This window comes from Symphalangus syndactylus, chromosome 19 (assembly GCF_028878055.3).
Source record: "Symphalangus syndactylus isolate Jambi chromosome 19, NHGRI_mSymSyn1-v2.1_pri, whole genome shotgun sequence".
In the NCBI taxonomy this organism is placed as follows: Eukaryota; Metazoa; Chordata; class Mammalia; order Primates; family Hylobatidae; genus Symphalangus; species Symphalangus syndactylus.
In genome coordinates, this window is record NC_072434.2 from 73,108,715 (window position 1) to 73,125,731 (window position 17,017).

The 17,017-nt window shown below is 62.4% G+C and overlaps 5 non-coding genes across 5 annotated transcripts; all 5 read right to left on the reverse strand.

The window, feature by feature from the left end:
• Window positions 1–2,194: 2,194 nt before the first annotated feature.
• LOC129458965 (5S ribosomal RNA) lies at window positions 2,195–2,313 on the reverse strand. The gene has a single exon (XR_008649794.1). It is a non-coding gene; the product is annotated as a 5S ribosomal RNA (ribosomal RNA).
• Window positions 2,314–5,490: 3,177 nt separating this feature from the next.
• LOC129458966 (5S ribosomal RNA) lies at window positions 5,491–5,609 on the reverse strand. The gene has a single exon (XR_008649795.1). It is a non-coding gene; the product is annotated as a 5S ribosomal RNA (ribosomal RNA).
• Window positions 5,610–8,784: 3,175 nt separating this feature from the next.
• LOC129458952 (5S ribosomal RNA) lies at window positions 8,785–8,903 on the reverse strand. The gene has a single exon (XR_008649781.1). It is a non-coding gene; the product is annotated as a 5S ribosomal RNA (ribosomal RNA).
• A 3,175-nt stretch (window positions 8,904–12,078) lies between these two features.
• On the reverse strand, window positions 12,079–12,197 carry LOC129458953 (5S ribosomal RNA). The gene has a single exon (XR_008649782.1). It is a non-coding gene; the product is annotated as a 5S ribosomal RNA (ribosomal RNA).
• A 3,171-nt stretch (window positions 12,198–15,368) lies between these two features.
• On the reverse strand, window positions 15,369–15,487 carry LOC129458968 (5S ribosomal RNA). The gene has a single exon (XR_008649798.1). It is a non-coding gene; the product is annotated as a 5S ribosomal RNA (ribosomal RNA).
• Between the last annotated feature and the right edge of the window lie 1,530 nt (window positions 15,488–17,017).

Consider the following 17,017-nt stretch of genomic DNA (forward strand, 5'->3'; position numbering starts at 1 on the left):
CGGTAGTGTCCCCGAATGTCTGGCTGCGCTGTTATTTATTGGATCCAAAGAAAAGGAGCGGGGTAAAGAGTGTGAGTCATCTCCAATGATAGGTAAGATCACGTGGGTCACGTGTCCACTGGACGGGGGGGCCCTTCCCTGCCGGGGAACTGAGGCAGAGAGAGAGAGAGAGGAGACAAAGAGAAAGACAGCTTACGCCATGATTTATGCATATTACAGACTTTTAGTAATTTCACTAAGTCTCTACTGCTACGTAGAAGGCAGAGCCAGGTGTAGAGGACGGAACGTGAAGGCGGACTAGGAGCGTGACCACTGAAGCAGAACATCACCGGGAGACGGTTACGCATCTGGATAAGTGACTGCTGTCAGGCCCTGCAGCAGAGGTGGAGGGGCAGAGTCTTCTCTATACTCCCCCGGGGGAAAGGAGACTCCCTTTCCCGGTCTGCTAAGCAGCGCGTGTTGTTCCTTGACACTTTTCGCTACCGGTAGACCACGGTCCGCCTGGCAACGGGCGTCTTCCCAGACGCCGGCGTCACCGCTAGAGCAAGGAGCCCTTCTGGTGGCCCTGTCTGGGCATCACAGAAGGCTCTCACACTTGTCTTCTGGTCACGCCTCACTGTGCCCTCTCAGCTCCTAACTCTGCATGGCCTGGTTTTTCCTAGGTTATGAGTATACAGCGAGGATTATTAGAATATTGGAATAAAGAGTAATTGCTACAAACTAATGATGACTGCTATTCACATCTCCTCGTATCGGAGATCTGTATCTGGTATAACTCTTCTTGTTTTGTATGTTATTACCCTGGAACAGTTCGTGTCGTCGATCTCTTGCCTCGGCGCCTGGGTGGCTTGCCGCCCTCAGGGGAGGCGGTAAGAGACAGACGGAGAGGCTGAGAGAGAGGGACGGAGAAAGAGCGAGAGACAGAGAGGCCGAGGGAAGACGACAGAAGTAGCGCGAGGTCCAGGGGGAAACCTAGAAGATAGAGGCGGAGGGAGCTAGAGAGCGAGAGAGCGCGATAGAGCCTTAGAGGGGAGGCGCCGGGCTCCCGTAGTAGGCGGCGCCCTTTTGAGCAGGCCGGGAGAGGGTGGAGGGGGCTTGGGCTGCGCCAGAACATGGGGGCCAGGAGGTCCATGCGAGAGGACCAACGGAGCGCTGAGACGGGCTGCTTCCTGGATGAACTGCTTGCTTTGCAGGTGGGTTTCGTAGGCTCCTTCCTTTCTTGGCACCTCCCCGTGCTCTCGCTGCCTTGCGGGGGCGCCCCGAGATTTGCAGAGTGCGCCCGCCCGTTTGGCGGGAGCCCTGGCACCGGGCGCGGCCGGAGGCCTGGGGCTCTGGCGTGTCCTCGGGACTGGAGTTGACACGAAGTGGGGGGCATTGGGAATCCGGGTGCACAGGGACGGTTGTCCTGGTGGCTGGCCAAGGAATGTCCTTCCCCCGGAGAAAGCAGCCCATGCGTTCTGGAGCCGAGGTCTCGGCTGGCGTCTGTGGCACCCGCTGCCCCTGGCCGCCCCTTCCCCCGGTTCGGAAGGTTGCGACGACGGCGCTGGCGCTCGATGAGTGAATCGAATCGCCTGGGCGTTCCGGGAGCGGGAAGGCACCGCGAAGGGCAGGGAACCCGCGTCTGCGCCTTTGGGGTCCGGCCCCCTGCCCTCCCAGGCTGGAGCCGGGCTCCTGGCGGGGCGGCGGCGAGGCGCAAGCGGTGGGATGCTGCTGCCCGGCGTGCAGTAGGGGCGGACCCCCTGCGGGAGGTCCCCGGCGGCGGCGGGGGTGTAGGAGGGCGATGAAGGTTGAGCAGAGTCAGGGGAGGTTGGGAAGCATGGCGACTGTAATGGGAAGGGAGGCCACGGGGAAGCCAAACAAGCCTACAGCAGGCCGGGCGGGCACGGTGGCTCCCGCCAGTATTCCCAGCACTCTGGGAGGCCGAGGCGGGTGGATCACGAGGTCAGGAGATGGAGACCATCCCGGCTAACGGGGTGAAACCCCGTCTCTACGGAAACTACCAAAAATGAGCCGGGCGTGGTGGCGGGCGCCTGCAGTCCCAGCTACTCGGGAGGCTGAGGCAGGAGAATGGCGTGAACCCGGGAGGCGGAGCTTGCAGCGAGCCGAGATGGCGCCACTGCACTCCAGCCTGGGCGACAGAGCGAGACTCCCCGTCTGGAAGAAAAGGAAAGAAAAAGCAAAAAGCCAAGGAAAAGGCCTACAGCACCCGGTATTCCCAGGCGGTCTCCCATCCAAGTACTAACCAGGCCCGACCCTGCTTAGCTTCCGAGAGCAGACGAGATCGGGCGCGTTCAGGGTGGTATGGCCGTAGACGCCGAGAGAGGCGCCCGGCTGCCCCAAGAGCCCGGCCCAGCCACGCCCGCCGGATGCCAGCCGTCACCGCCAGCCCGGGGCCGCGGGGCTAGGATCGCGGAACCCGAGGGCCGCTCGCTCGCGGCCTACCCCAGGCTCCCGCGCTTCCACCACATCGGGCCCGCTCCGAACAGGGAGTGCTCCGAGGCGTCAGGGCCCAGGGCCCACGATCCTGCGACACGCTCCGGTCCTCCGCCCTGCCGCGGAGGTAGCGTTTTGGATCCCTCGCCGCTCAGGGGCTCCTGCGAGGTCCCCTCTTGCCCCACCCACCCAGAGCCGTCAGGGCTGGCCAAGGTCGAACAGCCGGCCCAGCCGCGCGGGGCCTTTCTCTCACAACGCCCCGACCGCGCTCGCTTGTCCCGACCAAGACCCGGCCGGTGGACAAGAGGGCGTGGGGCGTAGCGGGTCGGTGGGTTGCCCTGCTTTGCCCCGGGCTGGCACTAGAGGCGGCGGCCTGATCCTGGGTGAGAGGGGCTGAGAGAAACCCAGACACACCCCACCACCACCAGGCTCAAATCCACTCGCCCACACACAGACACACACGGGGGCCCTCGCACGCGGGCTCGCGCACCGGCACACACACACACACACGCACACACACACACACACACACACACAGAGACACAGGCACAGACACACACACAAAGACACAGAGACACCCACACACGCCCGCACACACGCACACACACACACACACACACACACACACACACACACACACGGCTTGAAGGAGAGCATGGACGAGATGGATGGAGAGATAGAAACCGAGGGCATGAGAGAGACAGCCATCGAGAAAGACAGTGGAGGGGGAGTGTAGGGTCCAGCCCCACAGGGTCTCTCCCCGTGTGTGGAGACCAGAGGTTGTAGAAATAAAGACACAAGACAAAGAGATCAAAGAAAAGACAGCTGGCCCCGGGGTTCCACCACTACCAATGCGCGGAGACCGGTAGTGTCCCCGAATGTCTGGCTGCGCTGTTATTTATTGGATCCAAAGAAAAGGAGCGGGGTAAAGAGTGTGAGTCATCTCCAATGATAGGTAAGATCACGTGGGTCACGTGTCCACTGGACGGGGGGGCCCTTCCCTGCCGGGGAACTGAGGCAGAGAGAGAGAGAGAGGAGACAAAGAGAAAGACAGCTTACGCCATGATTTATGCATATTACAGACTTTTAGTAATTTCACTAAGTCTCTACTGCTACGTAGAAGGCAGAGCCAGGTGTAGAGGACGGAACGTGAAGGCGGACTAGGAGCGTGACCACTGAAGCAGAACATCACCGGGAGACGGTTACGCATCTGGATAAGTGACTGCTGTCAGGCCCTGCAGCAGAGGTGGAGGGGCAGAGTCTTCTCTATACTCCCCCGGGGGAAAGGAGACTCCCTTTCCCGGTCTGCTAAGCAGCGCGTGTTGTTCCTTGACACTTTTCGCTACCGGTAGACCACGGTCCGCCTGGCAACGGGCGTCTTCCCAGACGCCGGCGTCACCGCTAGAGCAAGGAGCCCTTCTGGTGGCCCTGTCTGGGCATCACAGAAGGCTCTCACACTTGTCTTCTGGTCACGCCTCACTGTGCCCTCTCAGCTCCTAACTCTGCATGGCCTGGTTTTTCCTAGGTTATGAGTATACAGCGAGGATTATTAGAATATTGGAATAAAGAGTAATTGCTACAAACTAATGATGACTGCTATTCACATCTCCTCGTATCGGAGATCTGTATCTGGTATAACTCTTCTTGTTTTGTATGTTATTACCCTGGAACAGTTCGTGTCGTCGATCTCTTGCCTCGGCGCCTGGGTGGCTTGCCGCCCTCAGGGGAGGCGGTAAGAGACAGACGGAGAGGCTGAGAGAGAGGGACGGAGAAAGAGCGAGAGACAGAGAGGCCGAGGGAAGACGACAGAAGTAGCGCGAGGTCCAGGGGGAAACCTAGAAGATAGAGGCGGAGGGAGCTAGAGAGCGAGAGAGCGCGATAGAGCCTTAGAGGGGAGGCGCCGGGCTCCCGTAGTAGGCGACGCCCTTTTGAGCAGGCCGGGAGAGGGTGGAGGGGGCTTGGGCTGCGCCAGAACATGGGGGCCAGGAGGTCCATGCGAGAGGACCAACGGAGCGCTGAGACGGGCTGCTTCCTGGATGAACTGCTTGCTTTGCAGGTGGGTTTCGTAGGCTCCTTCCTTTCTTGGCAGCTCCCCGTGCTCTCGCTGCCTTGCGGGGGCGCCCCGAGATTTGCAGAGTGCGCCCGCCCGTTTGGCGGGAGCCCTGGCACCGGGCGCGGCCGGAGGCCTGGGGCTCTGGCGTGTCCTCGGGACTGGAGTTGACACGAAGTGGGGGGCATTGGGAATCCGGGTGCACAGGGACGGTTGTCCTGGTGGCTGGCCAAGGAATGTCCTTCCCCCGGAGAAAGCAGCCCATGCGTTCTGGAGCCGAGGTCTCGGCTGGCGTCTGTGGCACCCGCTGCCCCTGGCCGCCCCTTCCCCCGGTTCGGAAGGTTGCGACGACGGCGCTGGCGCTCGATGAGTGAATCGAATCGCCTGGGCGTTCCGGGAGCGGGAAGGCACCGCGAAGGGCAGGGAACCCGCGTCTGCGCCTTTGGGGTCCGGCCCCCTGCCCTCCCAGGCTGGAGCCGGGCTCCTGGCGGGGCGGCGGCGAGGCGCAAGCGGTGGGATGCTGCTGCCCGGCGTGCAGTAGGGGCGGACCCCCTGCGGGAGGTCCCCGGCGGCGGCGGGGGTGTAGGAGGGCGATGAAGGTTGAGCAGAGTCAGGGGAGGTTGGGAAGCATGGCGACTGTAATGGGAAGGGAGGCCACGGGGAAGCCAAACAAGCCTACAGCAGGCCGGGCGGGCACGGTGGCTCCCGCCAGTATTCCCAGCACTCTGGGAGGCCGAGGCGGGTGGATCACGAGGTCAGGAGATGGAGACCATCCCGGCTAACGGGGTGAAACCCCGTCTCTACGGAAACTACCAAAAATGAGCCGGGCGTGGTGGCGGGCGCCTGCAGTCCCAGCTACTCGGGAGGCTGAGGCAGGAGAATGGCGTGAACCCGGGAGGCGGAGCTTGCAGCGAGCCGAGATGGCGCCACTGCACTCCAGCCTGGGCGACAGAGCGAGACTCCCCGTCTGGAAGAAAAGGAAAGAAAAAGCAAAAAGCCAAGGAAAAGGCCTACAGCACCCGGTATTCCCAGGCGGTCTCCCATCCAAGTACTAACCAGGCCCGACCCTGCTTAGCTTCCGAGAGCAGACGAGATCGGGCGCGTTCAGGGTGGTATGGCCGTAGACGCCGAGAGAGGCGCCCGGCTGCCCCAAGAGCCCGGCCCAGCCACGCCCGCCGGATGCCAGCCGTCACCGCCAGCCCGGGGCCGCGGGGCTAGGATCGCGGAACCCGAGGGCCGCTCGCTCGCGGCCTACCCCAGGCTCCCGCGCTTCCACCACATCGGGCCCGCTCCGAACAGGGAGTGCTCCGAGGCGTCAGGGCCCAGGGCCCACGATCCTGCGACACGCTCCGGTCCTCCGCCCTGCCGCGGAGGTAGCGTTTTGGATCCCTCGCCGCTCAGGGGCTCCTGCGAGGTCCCCTCTTGCCCCACCCACCCAGAGCCGTCAGGGCTGGCCAAGGTCGAACAGCCGGCCCAGCCGCGCGGGGCCTTTCTCTCACAACGCCCCGACCGCGCTCGCTTGTCCCGACCAAGACCCGGCCGGTGGACAAGAGGGCGTGGGGCGTAGCGGGTCGGTGGGTTGCCCTGCTTTGCCCCGGGCTGGCACTAGAGGCGGCGGCCTGATCCTGGGTGAGAGGGGCTGAGAGAAACCCAGACACACCCCACCACCACCAGGCTCAAATCCACTCGCCCACACACAGACACACACGGGGGCCCTCGCACGCGGGCTCGCGCACCGGCACACACACACACACACACGCACACACACACACACACACACACACAGAGACACAGGCACAGACACACACACAAAGACACAGAGACACCCACACACGCCCGCACACACGCACACACACACACACACACACACACACACACACACACGGCTTGAAGGAGAGCATGGACGAGATGGATGGAGAGATAGAAACCGAGGGCATGAGAGAGACAGCCATCGAGAAAGACAGTGGAGGGGGAGTGTAGGGTCCAGCCCCACAGGGTCTCTCCCCGTGTGTGGAGACCAGAGGTTGTAGAAATAAAGACACAAGACAAAGAGATCAAAGAAAAGACAGCTGGCCCCGGGGTTCCACCACTACCAATGCGCGGAGACCGGTAGTGTCCCCGAATGTCTGGCTGCGCTGTTATTTATTGGATCCAAAGAAAAGGAGCGGGGTAAAGAGTGTGAGTCATCTCCAATGATAGGTAAGATCACGTGGGTCACGTGTCCACTGGACGGGGGGGCCCTTCCCTGCCGGGGAACTGAGGCAGAGAGAGAGAGAGAGGAGACAAAGAGAAAGACAGCTTACGCCATGATTTATGCATATTACAGACTTTTAGTAATTTCACTAAGTCTCTACTGCTACGTAGAAGGCAGAGCCAGGTGTAGAGGACGGAACGTGAAGGCGGACTAGGAGCGTGACCACTGAAGCAGAACATCACCGGGAGACGGTTACGCATCTGGATAAGTGACTGCTGTCAGGCCCTGCAGCAGAGGTGGAGGGGCAGAGTCTTCTCTATACTCCCCCGGGGGAAAGGAGACTCCCTTTCCCGGTCTGCTAAGCAGCGCGTGTTGTTCCTTGACACTTTTCGCTACCGGTAGACCACGGTCCGCCTGGCAACGGGCGTCTTCCCAGACGCCGGCGTCACCGCTAGAGCAAGGAGCCCTTCTGGTGGCCCTGTCTGGGCATCACAGAAGGCTCTCACACTTGTCTTCTGGTCACGCCTCACTGTGCCCTCTCAGCTCCTAACTCTGCATGGCCTGGTTTTTCCTAGGTTATGAGTATACAGCGAGGATTATTAGAATATTGGAATAAAGAGTAATTGCTACAAACTAATGATGACTGCTATTCACATCTCCTCGTATCGGAGATCTGTATCTGGTATAACTCTTCTTGTTTTGTATGTTATTACCCTGGAACAGTTCGTGTCGTCGATCTCTTGCCTCGGCGCCTGGGTGGCTTGCCGCCCTCAGGGGAGGCGGTAAGAGACAGACGGAGAGGCTGAGAGAGAGGGACGGAGAAAGAGCGAGAGACAGAGAGGCCGAGGGAAGACGACAGAAGTAGCGCGAGGTCCAGGGGGAAACCTAGAAGATAGAGGCGGAGGGAGCTAGAGAGCGAGAGAGCGCGATAGAGCCTTAGAGGGGAGGCGCCGGGCTCCCGTAGTAGGCGGCGCCCTTTTGAGCAGGCCGGGAGAGGGTGGAGGGGGCTTGGGCTGCGCCAGAACATGGGGGCCAGGAGGTCCATGCGAGAGGACCAACGGAGCGCTGAGACGGGCTGCTTCCTGGATGAACTGCTTGCTTTGCAGGTGGGTTTCGTAGGCTCCTTCCTTTCTTGGCACCTCCCCGTGCTCTCGCTGCCTTGCGGGGGCGCCCCGAGATTTGCAGAGTGCGCCCGCCCGTTTGGCGGGAGCCCTGGCACCGGGCGCGGCCGGAGGCCTGGGGCTCTGGCGTGTCCTCGGGACTGGAGTTGACACGAAGTGGGGGGCATTGGGAATCCGGGTGCACAGGGACGGTTGTCCTGGTGGCTGGCCAAGGAATGTCCTTCCCCCGGAGAAAGCAGCCCATGCGTTCTGGAGCCGAGGTCTCGGCTGGCGTCTGTGGCACCCGCTGCCCCTGGCCGCCCCTTCCCCCGGTTCGGAAGGTTGCGACGACGGCGCTGGCGCTCGATGAGTGAATCGAATCGCCTGGGCGTTCCGGGAGCGGGAAGGCACCGCGAAGGGCAGGGAACCCGCGTCTGCGCCTTTGGGGTCCGGCCCCCTGCCCTCCCAGGCTGGAGCCGGGCTCCTGGCGGGGCGGCGGCGAGGCGCAAGCGGTGGGATGCTGCTGCCCGGCGTGCAGTAGGGGCGGACCCCCTGCGGGAGGTCCCCGGCGGCGGCGGGGGTGTAGGAGGGCGATGAAGGTTGAGCAGAGTCAGGGGAGGTTGGGAAGCATGGCGACTGTAATGGGAAGGGAGGCCACGGGGAAGCCAAACAAGCCTACAGCAGGCCGGGCGGGCACGGTGGCTCCCGCCAGTATTCCCAGCACTCTGGGAGGCCGAGGCGGGTGGATCACGAGGTCAGGAGATGGAGACCATCCCGGCTAACGGGGTGAAACCCCGTCTCTACGGAAACTACCAAAAATGAGCCGGGCGTGGTGGCGGGCGCCTGCAGTCCCAGCTACTCGGGAGGCTGAGGCAGGAGAATGGCGTGAACCCGGGAGGCGGAGCTTGCAGCGAGCCGAGATGGCGCCACTGCACTCCAGCCTGGGCGACAGAGCGAGACTCCCCGTCTGGAAGAAAAGGAAAGAAAAAGCAAAAAGCCAAGGAAAAGGCCTACAGCACCCGGTATTCCCAGGCGGTCTCCCATCCAAGTACTAACCAGGCCCGACCCTGCTTAGCTTCCGAGATCAGACGAGATCGGGCGCGTTCAGGGTGGTATGGCCGTAGACGCCGAGAGAGGCGCCCGGCTGCCCCAAGAGCCCGGCCCAGCCACGCCCGCCGGATGCCAGCCGTCACCGCCAGCCCGGGGCCGCGGGGCTAGGATCGCGGAACCCGAGGGCCGCTCGCTCGCGGCCTACCCCAGGCTCCCGCGCTTCCACCACATCGGGCCCGCTCCGAACAGGGAGTGCTCCGAGGCGTCAGGGCCCAGGGCCCACGATCCTGCGACACGCTCCGGTCCTCCGCCCTGCCGCGGAGGTAGCGTTTTGGATCCCTCGCCGCTCAGGGGCTCCTGCGAGGTCCCCTCTTGCCCCACCCACCCAGAGCCGTCAGGGCTGGCCAAGGTCGAACAGCCGGCCCAGCCGCGCGGGGCCTTTCTCTCACAACGCCCCGACCGCGCTCGCTTGTCCCGACCAAGACCCGGCCGGTGGACAAGAGGGCGTGGGGCGTAGCGGGTCGGTGGGTTGCCCTGCTTTGCCCCGGGCTGGCACTAGAGGCGGCGGCCTGATCCTGGGTGAGAGGGGCTGAGAGAAACCCAGACACACCCCACCACCACCAGGCTCAAATCCACTCGCCCACACACAGACACACACGGGGGCCCTCGCACGCGGGCTCGCGCACCGGCACACACACACACACACGCACACACACACACACACACACACACAGAGACACAGGCACAGACACACACACAAAGACACAGAGACACCCACACACGCCCGCACACACGCACACACACACACACACACACACACACACACACACACACGGCTTGAAGGAGAGCATGGACGAGATGGATGGAGAGATAGAAACCGAGGGCATGAGAGAGACAGCCATCGAGAAAGACAGTGGAGGGGGAGTGTAGGGTCCAGCCCCACAGGGTCTCTCCCCGTGTGTGGAGACCAGAGGTTGTAGAAATAAAGACACAAGACAAAGAGATCAAAGAAAAGACAGCTGGCCCCGGGGTTCCACCACTACCAATGCGCGGAGACCGGTAGTGTCCCCGAATGTCTGGCTGCGCTGTTATTTATTGGATCCAAAGAAAAGGAGCGGGGTAAAGAGTGTGAGTCATCTCCAATGATAGGTAAGATCACGTGGGTCACGTGTCCACTGGACGGGGGGGCCCTTCCCTGCCGGGGAACTGAGGCAGAGAGAGAGAGAGAGGAGACAAAGAGAAAGACAGCTTACGCCATGATTTATGCATATTACAGACTTTTAGTAATTTCACTAAGTCTCTACTGCTACGTAGAAGGCAGAGCCAGGTGTAGAGGACGGAACGTGAAGGCGGACTAGGAGCGTGACCACTGAAGCAGAACATCACCGGGAGACGGTTACGCATCTGGATAAGTGACTGCTGTCAGGCCCTGCAGCAGAGGTGGAGGGGCAGAGTCTTCTCTATACTCCCCCGGGGGAAAGGAGACTCCCTTTCCCGGTCTGCTAAGCAGCGCGTGTTGTTCCTTGACACTTTTCGCTACCGGTAGACCACGGTCCGCCTGGCAACGGGCGTCTTCCCAGACGCCGGCGTCACCGCTAGAGCAAGGAGCCCTTCTGGTGGCCCTGTCTGGGCATCACAGAAGGCTCTCACACTTGTCTTCTGGTCACGCCTCACTGTGCCCTCTCAGCTCCTAACTCTGCATGGCCTGGTTTTTCCTAGGTTATGAGTATACAGCGAGGATTATTAGAATATTGGAATAAAGAGTAATTGCTACAAACTAATGATGACTGCTATTCACATCTCCTCGTATCGGAGATCTGTATCTGGTATAACTCTTCTTGTTTTGTATGTTATTACCCTGGAACAGTTCGTGTCGTCGATCTCTTGCCTCGGCGCCTGGGTGGCTTGCCGCCCTCAGGGGAGGCGGTAAGAGACAGACGGAGAGGCTGAGAGAGAGGGACGGAGAAAGAGCGAGAGACAGAGAGGCCGAGGGAAGACGACAGAAGTAGCGCGAGGTCCAGGGGGAAACCTAGAAGATAGAGGCGGAGGGAGCTAGAGAGCGAGAGAGCGCGATAGAGCCTTAGAGGGGAGGCGCCGGGCTCCCGTAGTAGGCGGCGCCCTTTTGAGCAGGCCGGGAGAGGGTGGAGGGGGCTTGGGCTGCGCCAGAACATGGGGGCCAGGAGGTCCATGCGAGAGGACCAACGGAGCGCTGAGACGGGCTGCTTCCTGGATGAACTGCTTGCTTTGCAGGTGGGTTTCGTAGGCTCCTTCCTTTCTTGGCAGCTCCCCGTGCTCTCGCTGCCTTGCGGGGGCGCCCCGAGATTTGCAGAGTGCGCCCGCCCGTTTGGCGGGAGCCCTGGCACCGGGCGCGGCCGGAGGCCTGGGGCTCTGGCGTGTCCTCGGGACTGGAGTTGACACGAAGTGGGGGGCATTGGGAATCCGGGTGCACAGGGACGGTTGTCCTGGTGGCTGGCCAAGGAATGTCCTTCCCCCGGAGAAAGCAGCCCATGCGTTCTGGAGCCGAGGTCTCGGCTGGCGTCTGTGGCACCCGCTGCCCCTGGCCGCCCCTTCCCCCGGTTCGGAAGGTTGCGACGACGGCGCTGGCGCTCGATGAGTGAATCGAATCGCCTGGGCGTTCCGGGAGCGGGAAGGCACCGCGAAGGGCAGGGAACCCGCGTCTGCGCCTTTGGGGTCCGGCCCCCTGCCCTCCCAGGCTGGAGCCGGGCTCCTGGCGGGGCGGCGGCGAGGCGCAAGCGGTGGGATGCTGCTGCCCGGCGTGCAGTAGGGGCGGACCCCCTGCGGGAGGTCCCCGGCGGCGGCGGGGGTGTAGGAGGGCGATGAAGGTTGAGCAGAGTCAGGGGAGGTTGGGAAGCATGGCGACTGTAATGGGAAGGGAGGCCACGGGGAAGCCAAACAAGCCTACAGCAGGCCGGGCGGGCACGGTGGCTCCCGCCAGTATTCCCAGCACTCTGGGAGGCCGAGGCGGGTGGATCACGAGGTCAGGAGATGGAGACCATCCCGGCTAACGGGGTGAAACCCCGTCTCTACGGAAACTACCAAAAATGAGCCGGGCGTGGTGGCGGGCGCCTGCAGTCCCAGCTACTCGGGAGGCTGAGGCAGGAGAATGGCGTGAACCCGGGAGGCGGAGCTTGCAGCGAGCCGAGATGGCGCCACTGCACTCCAGCCTGGGCGACAGAGCGAGACTCCCCGTCTGGAAGAAAAGGAAAGAAAAAGCAAAAAGCCAAGGAAAAGGCCTACAGCACCCGGTATTCCCAGGCGGTCTCCCATCCAAGTACTAACCAGGCCCGACCCTGCTTAGCTTCCGAGATCAGACGAGATCGGGCGCGTTCAGGGTGGTATGGCCGTAGACGCCGAGAGAGGCGCCCGGCTGCCCCAAGAGCCCGGCCCAGCCACGCCCGCCGGATGCCAGCCGTCACCGCCAGCCCGGGGCCGCGGGGCTAGGATCGCGGAACCCGAGGGCCGCTCGCTCGCGGCCTACCCCAGGCTCCCGCGCTTCCACCACATCGGGCCCGCTCCGAACAGGGAGTGCTCCGAGGCGTCAGGGCCCAGGGCCCACGATCCTGCGACACGCTCCGGTCCTCCGCCCTGCCGCGGAGGTAGCGTTTTGGATCCCTCGCCGCTCAGGGGCTCCTGCGAGGTCCCCTCTTGCCCCACCCACCCAGAGCCGTCAGGGCTGGCCAAGGTCGAACAGCCGGCCCAGCCGCGCGGGGCCTTTCTCTCACAACGCCCCGACCGCGCTCGCTTGTCCCGACCAAGACCCGGCCGGTGGACAAGAGGGCGTGGGGCGTAGCGGGTCGGTGGGTTGCCCTGCTTTGCCCCGGGCTGGCACTAGAGGCGGCGGCCTGATCCTGGGTGAGAGGGGCTGAGAGAAACCCAGACACACCCCACCACCACCAGGCTCAAATCCACTCGCCCACACACAGACACACACGGGGGCCCTCGCACGCGGGCTCGCGCACCGGCACACACACACACACACGCACACACACACACACACACACACACAGAGACACAGGCACAGACACACACACAAAGACACAGAGACACCCACACACGCCCGCACACACGCACACACACACACACACACACACACACACACACACGGCTTGAAGGAGAGCATGGACGAGATGGATGGAGAGATAGAAACCGAGGGCATGAGAGAGACAGCCAGCGAGAAAGACAGTGGAGGGGGAGTGTAGGGTCCAGCCCCACAGGGTCTCTCCCCGTGTGTGGAGACCAGAGGTTGTAGAAATAAAGACACAAGACAAAGAGATCAAAGAAAAGACAGCTGGCCCCGGGGTTCCACCACTACCAATGCGCGGAGACCGGTAGTGTCCCCGAATGTCTGGCTGCGCTGTTATTTATTGGATCCAAAGAAAAGGAGCGGGGTAAAGAGTGTGAGTCATCTCCAATGATAGGTAAGATCACGTGGGTCACGTGTCCACTGGACGGGGGGGCCCTTCCCTGCCGGGGAACTGAGGCAGAGAGAGAGAGAGAGGAGACAAAGAGAAAGACAGCTTACGCCATGATTTATGCATATTACAGACTTTTAGTAATTTCACTAAGTCTCTACTGCTACGTAGAAGGCAGAGCCAGGTGTAGAGGACGGAACGTGAAGGCGGACTAGGAGCGTGACCACTGAAGCAGAACATCACCGGGAGACGGTTACGCATCTGGATAAGTGACTGCTGTCAGGCCCTGCAGCAGAGGTGGAGGGGCAGAGTCTTCTCTATACTCCCCCGGGGGAAAGGAGACTCCCTTTCCCGGTCTGCTAAGCAGCGCGTGTTGTTCCTTGACACTTTTCGCTACCGGTAGACCACGGTCCGCCTGGCAACGGGCGTCTTCCCAGACGCCGGCGTCACCGCTAGAGCAAGGAGCCCTTCTGGTGGCCCTGTCTGGGCATCACAGAAGGCTCTCACACTTGTCTTCTGGTCACGCCTCACTGTGCCCTCTCAGCTCCTAACTCTGCATGGCCTGGTTTTTCCTAGGTTATGAGTATACAGCGAGGATTATTAGAATATTGGAATAAAGAGTAATTGCTACAAACTAATGATGACTGCTATTCACATCTCCTCGTATCGGAGATCTGTATCTGGTATAACTCTTCTTGTTTTGTATGTTATTACCCTGGAACAGTTCGTGTCGTCGATCTCTTGCCTCGGCGCCTGGGTGGCTTGCCGCCCTCAGGGGAGGCGGTAAGAGACAGACGGAGAGGCTGAGAGAGAGGGACGGAGAAAGAGCGAGAGACAGAGAGGCCGAGGGAAGACGACAGAAGTAGCGCGAGGTCCAGGGGGAAACCTAGAAGATAGAGGCGGAGGGAGCTAGAGAGCGAGAGAGCGCGATAGAGCCTTAGAGGGGAGGCGCCGGGCTCCCGTAGTAGGCGGCGCCCTTTTGAGCAGGCCGGGAGAGGGTGGAGGGGGCTTGGGCTGCGCCAGAACATGGGGGCCAGGAGGTCCATGCGAGAGGACCAACGGAGCGCTGAGACGGGCTGCTTCCTGGATGAACTGCTTGCTTTGCAGGTGGGTTTCGTAGGCTCCTTCCTTTCTTGGCAGCTCCCCGTGCTCTCGCTGCCTTGCGGGGGCGCCCCGAGATTTGCAGAGTGCGCCCGCCCGTTTGGCGGGAGCCCTGGCACCGGGCGCGGCCGGAGGCCTGGGGCTCTGGCGTGTCCTCGGGACTGGAGTTGACACGAAGTGGGGGGCATTGGGAATCCGGGTGCACAGGGACGGTTGTCCTGGTGGCTGGCCAAGGAATGTCCTTCCCCCGGAGAAAGCAGCCCATGCGTTCTGGAGCCGAGGTCTCGGCTGGCGTCTGTGGCACCCGCTGCCCCTGGCCGCCCCTTCCCCCGGTTCGGAAGGTTGCGACGACGGCGCTGGCGCTCGATGAGTGAATCGAATCGCCTGGGCGTTCCGGGAGCGGGAAGGCACCGCGAAGGGCAGGGAACCCGCGTCTGCGCCTTTGGGGTCCGGCCCCCTGCCCTCCCAGGCTGGAGCCGGGCTCCTGGCGGGGCGGCGGCGAGGCGCAAGCGGTGGGATGCTGCTGCCCGGCGTGCAGTAGGGGCGGACCCCCTGCGGGAGGTCCCCGGCGGCGGCGGGGGTGTAGGAGGGCGATGAAGGTTGAGCAGAGTCAGGGGAGGTTGGGAAGCATGGCGACTGTAATGGGAAGGGAGGCCACGGGGAAGCCAAACAAGCCTACAGCAGGCCGGGCGGGCACGGTGGCTCCCGCCAGTATTCCCAGCACTCTGGGAGGCCGAGGCGGGTGGATCACGAGGTCAGGAGATGGAGACCATCCCGGCTAACGGGGTGAAACCCCGTCTCTACGGAAACTACCAAAAATGAGCCGGGCGTGGTGGCGGGCGCCTGCAGTCCCAGCTACTCGGGAGGCTGAGGCAGGAGAATGGCGTGAACCCGGGAGGCGGAGCTTGCAGCGAGCCGAGATGGCGCCACTGCACTCCAGCCTGGGCGACAGAGCGAGACTCCCCGTCTGGAAGAAAAGGAAAGAAAAAGCAAAAAGCCAAGGAAAAGGCCTACAGCACCCGGTATTCCCAGGCGGTCTCCCATCCAAGTACTAACCAGGCCCGACCCTGCTTAGCTTCCGAGAGCAGACGAGATCGGGCGCGTTCAGGGTGGTATGGCCGTAGACGCCGAGAGAGGCGCCCGGCTGCCCCAAGAGCCCGGCCCAGCCACGCCCGCCGGATGCCAGCCGTCACCGCCAGCCCGGGGCCGCGGGGCTAGGATCGCGGAACCCGAGGGCCGCTCGCTCGCGGCCTACCCCAGGCTCCCGCGCTTCCACCACATCGGGCCCGCTCCGAACAGGGAGTGCTCCGAGGCGTCAGGGCCCAGGGCCCACGATCCTGCGACACGCTCCGGTCCTCCGCCCTGCCGCGGAGGTAGCGTTTTGGATCCCTCGCCGCTCAGGGGCTCCTGCGAGGTCCCCTCTTGCCCCACCCACCCAGAGCCGTCAGGGCTGGCCAAGGTCGAACAGCCGGCCCAGCCGCGCGGGGCCTTTCTCTCACAACGCCCCGACCGCGCTCGCTTGTCCCGACCAAGACCCGGCCGGTGGACAAGAGGGCGTGGGGCGTAGCGGGTCGGTGGGTTGCCCTGCTTTGCCCCGGGCTGGCACTAGAGGCGGCGGCCTGATCCTGGGTGAGAGGGGCTGAGAGAAACCCAGACACACCCCACCACCACCAGGCTCAAATCCACTCGCCCACACACAGACACACACGGGGGCCCTCGCACGCGGGCTCGCGCACCGGCACACACACACACACACACGCACACACACACACACACACACACACAGAGACACAGGCACAGACACACACACAAAGACACAGAGACACCCACACACGCCCGCACACACGCACACACACACACACACACACACACACACACACACACGGCTTGAAGGAGAGCATGGACGAGATGGATGGAGAGATAGAAACCGAGGGCATGAGAGAGACAGCCATCGAGAAAGACAGTGGAGGGGGAGTGTAGGGTCCAGCCCCACAGGGTCTCTCCCCGTGTGTGGAGACCAGAGGTTGTAGAAATAAAGACACAAGACAAAGAGATCAAAGAAAAGACAGCTGGCCCCGGGGTTCCACCACTACCAATGCGCGGAGACCGGTAGTGTCCCCGAATGTCTGGCTGCGCTGTTATTTATTGGATCCAAAGAAAAGGAGCGGGGTAAAGAGTGTGAGTCATCTCCAATGATAGGTAAGATCACGTGGGTCACGTGTCCACTGGACGGGGGGGCCCTTCCCTGCCGGGGAACTGAGGCAGAGAGAGAGAGAGAGGAGACAAAGAGAAAGACAGCTTACGCCATGATTTATGCATATTACAGACTTTTAGTAATTTCACTAAGTCTCTACTGCTACGTAGAAGGCAGAGCCAGGTGTAGAGGACGGAACGTGAAGGCGGACTAGGAGCGTGACCACTGAAGCAGAACATCACCGGGAGACGGTTACGCATCTGGATAAGTGACTGCTGTCAGGCCCTGCAGCAGAGGTGGAGGGGCAGAGTCTTCTCTATACTCCCCCGGGGGAAAGGAGACTCCCTTTCCCGGTCTGCTAAGCAGCGCGTGTTGTTCCTTGACACTTTTCGCTACCGGTAGACCACGGTCCGCCTGGCAACGGGCGTCTTCCCAGACGCCGGCGTCACCGCTAGAGCAAGG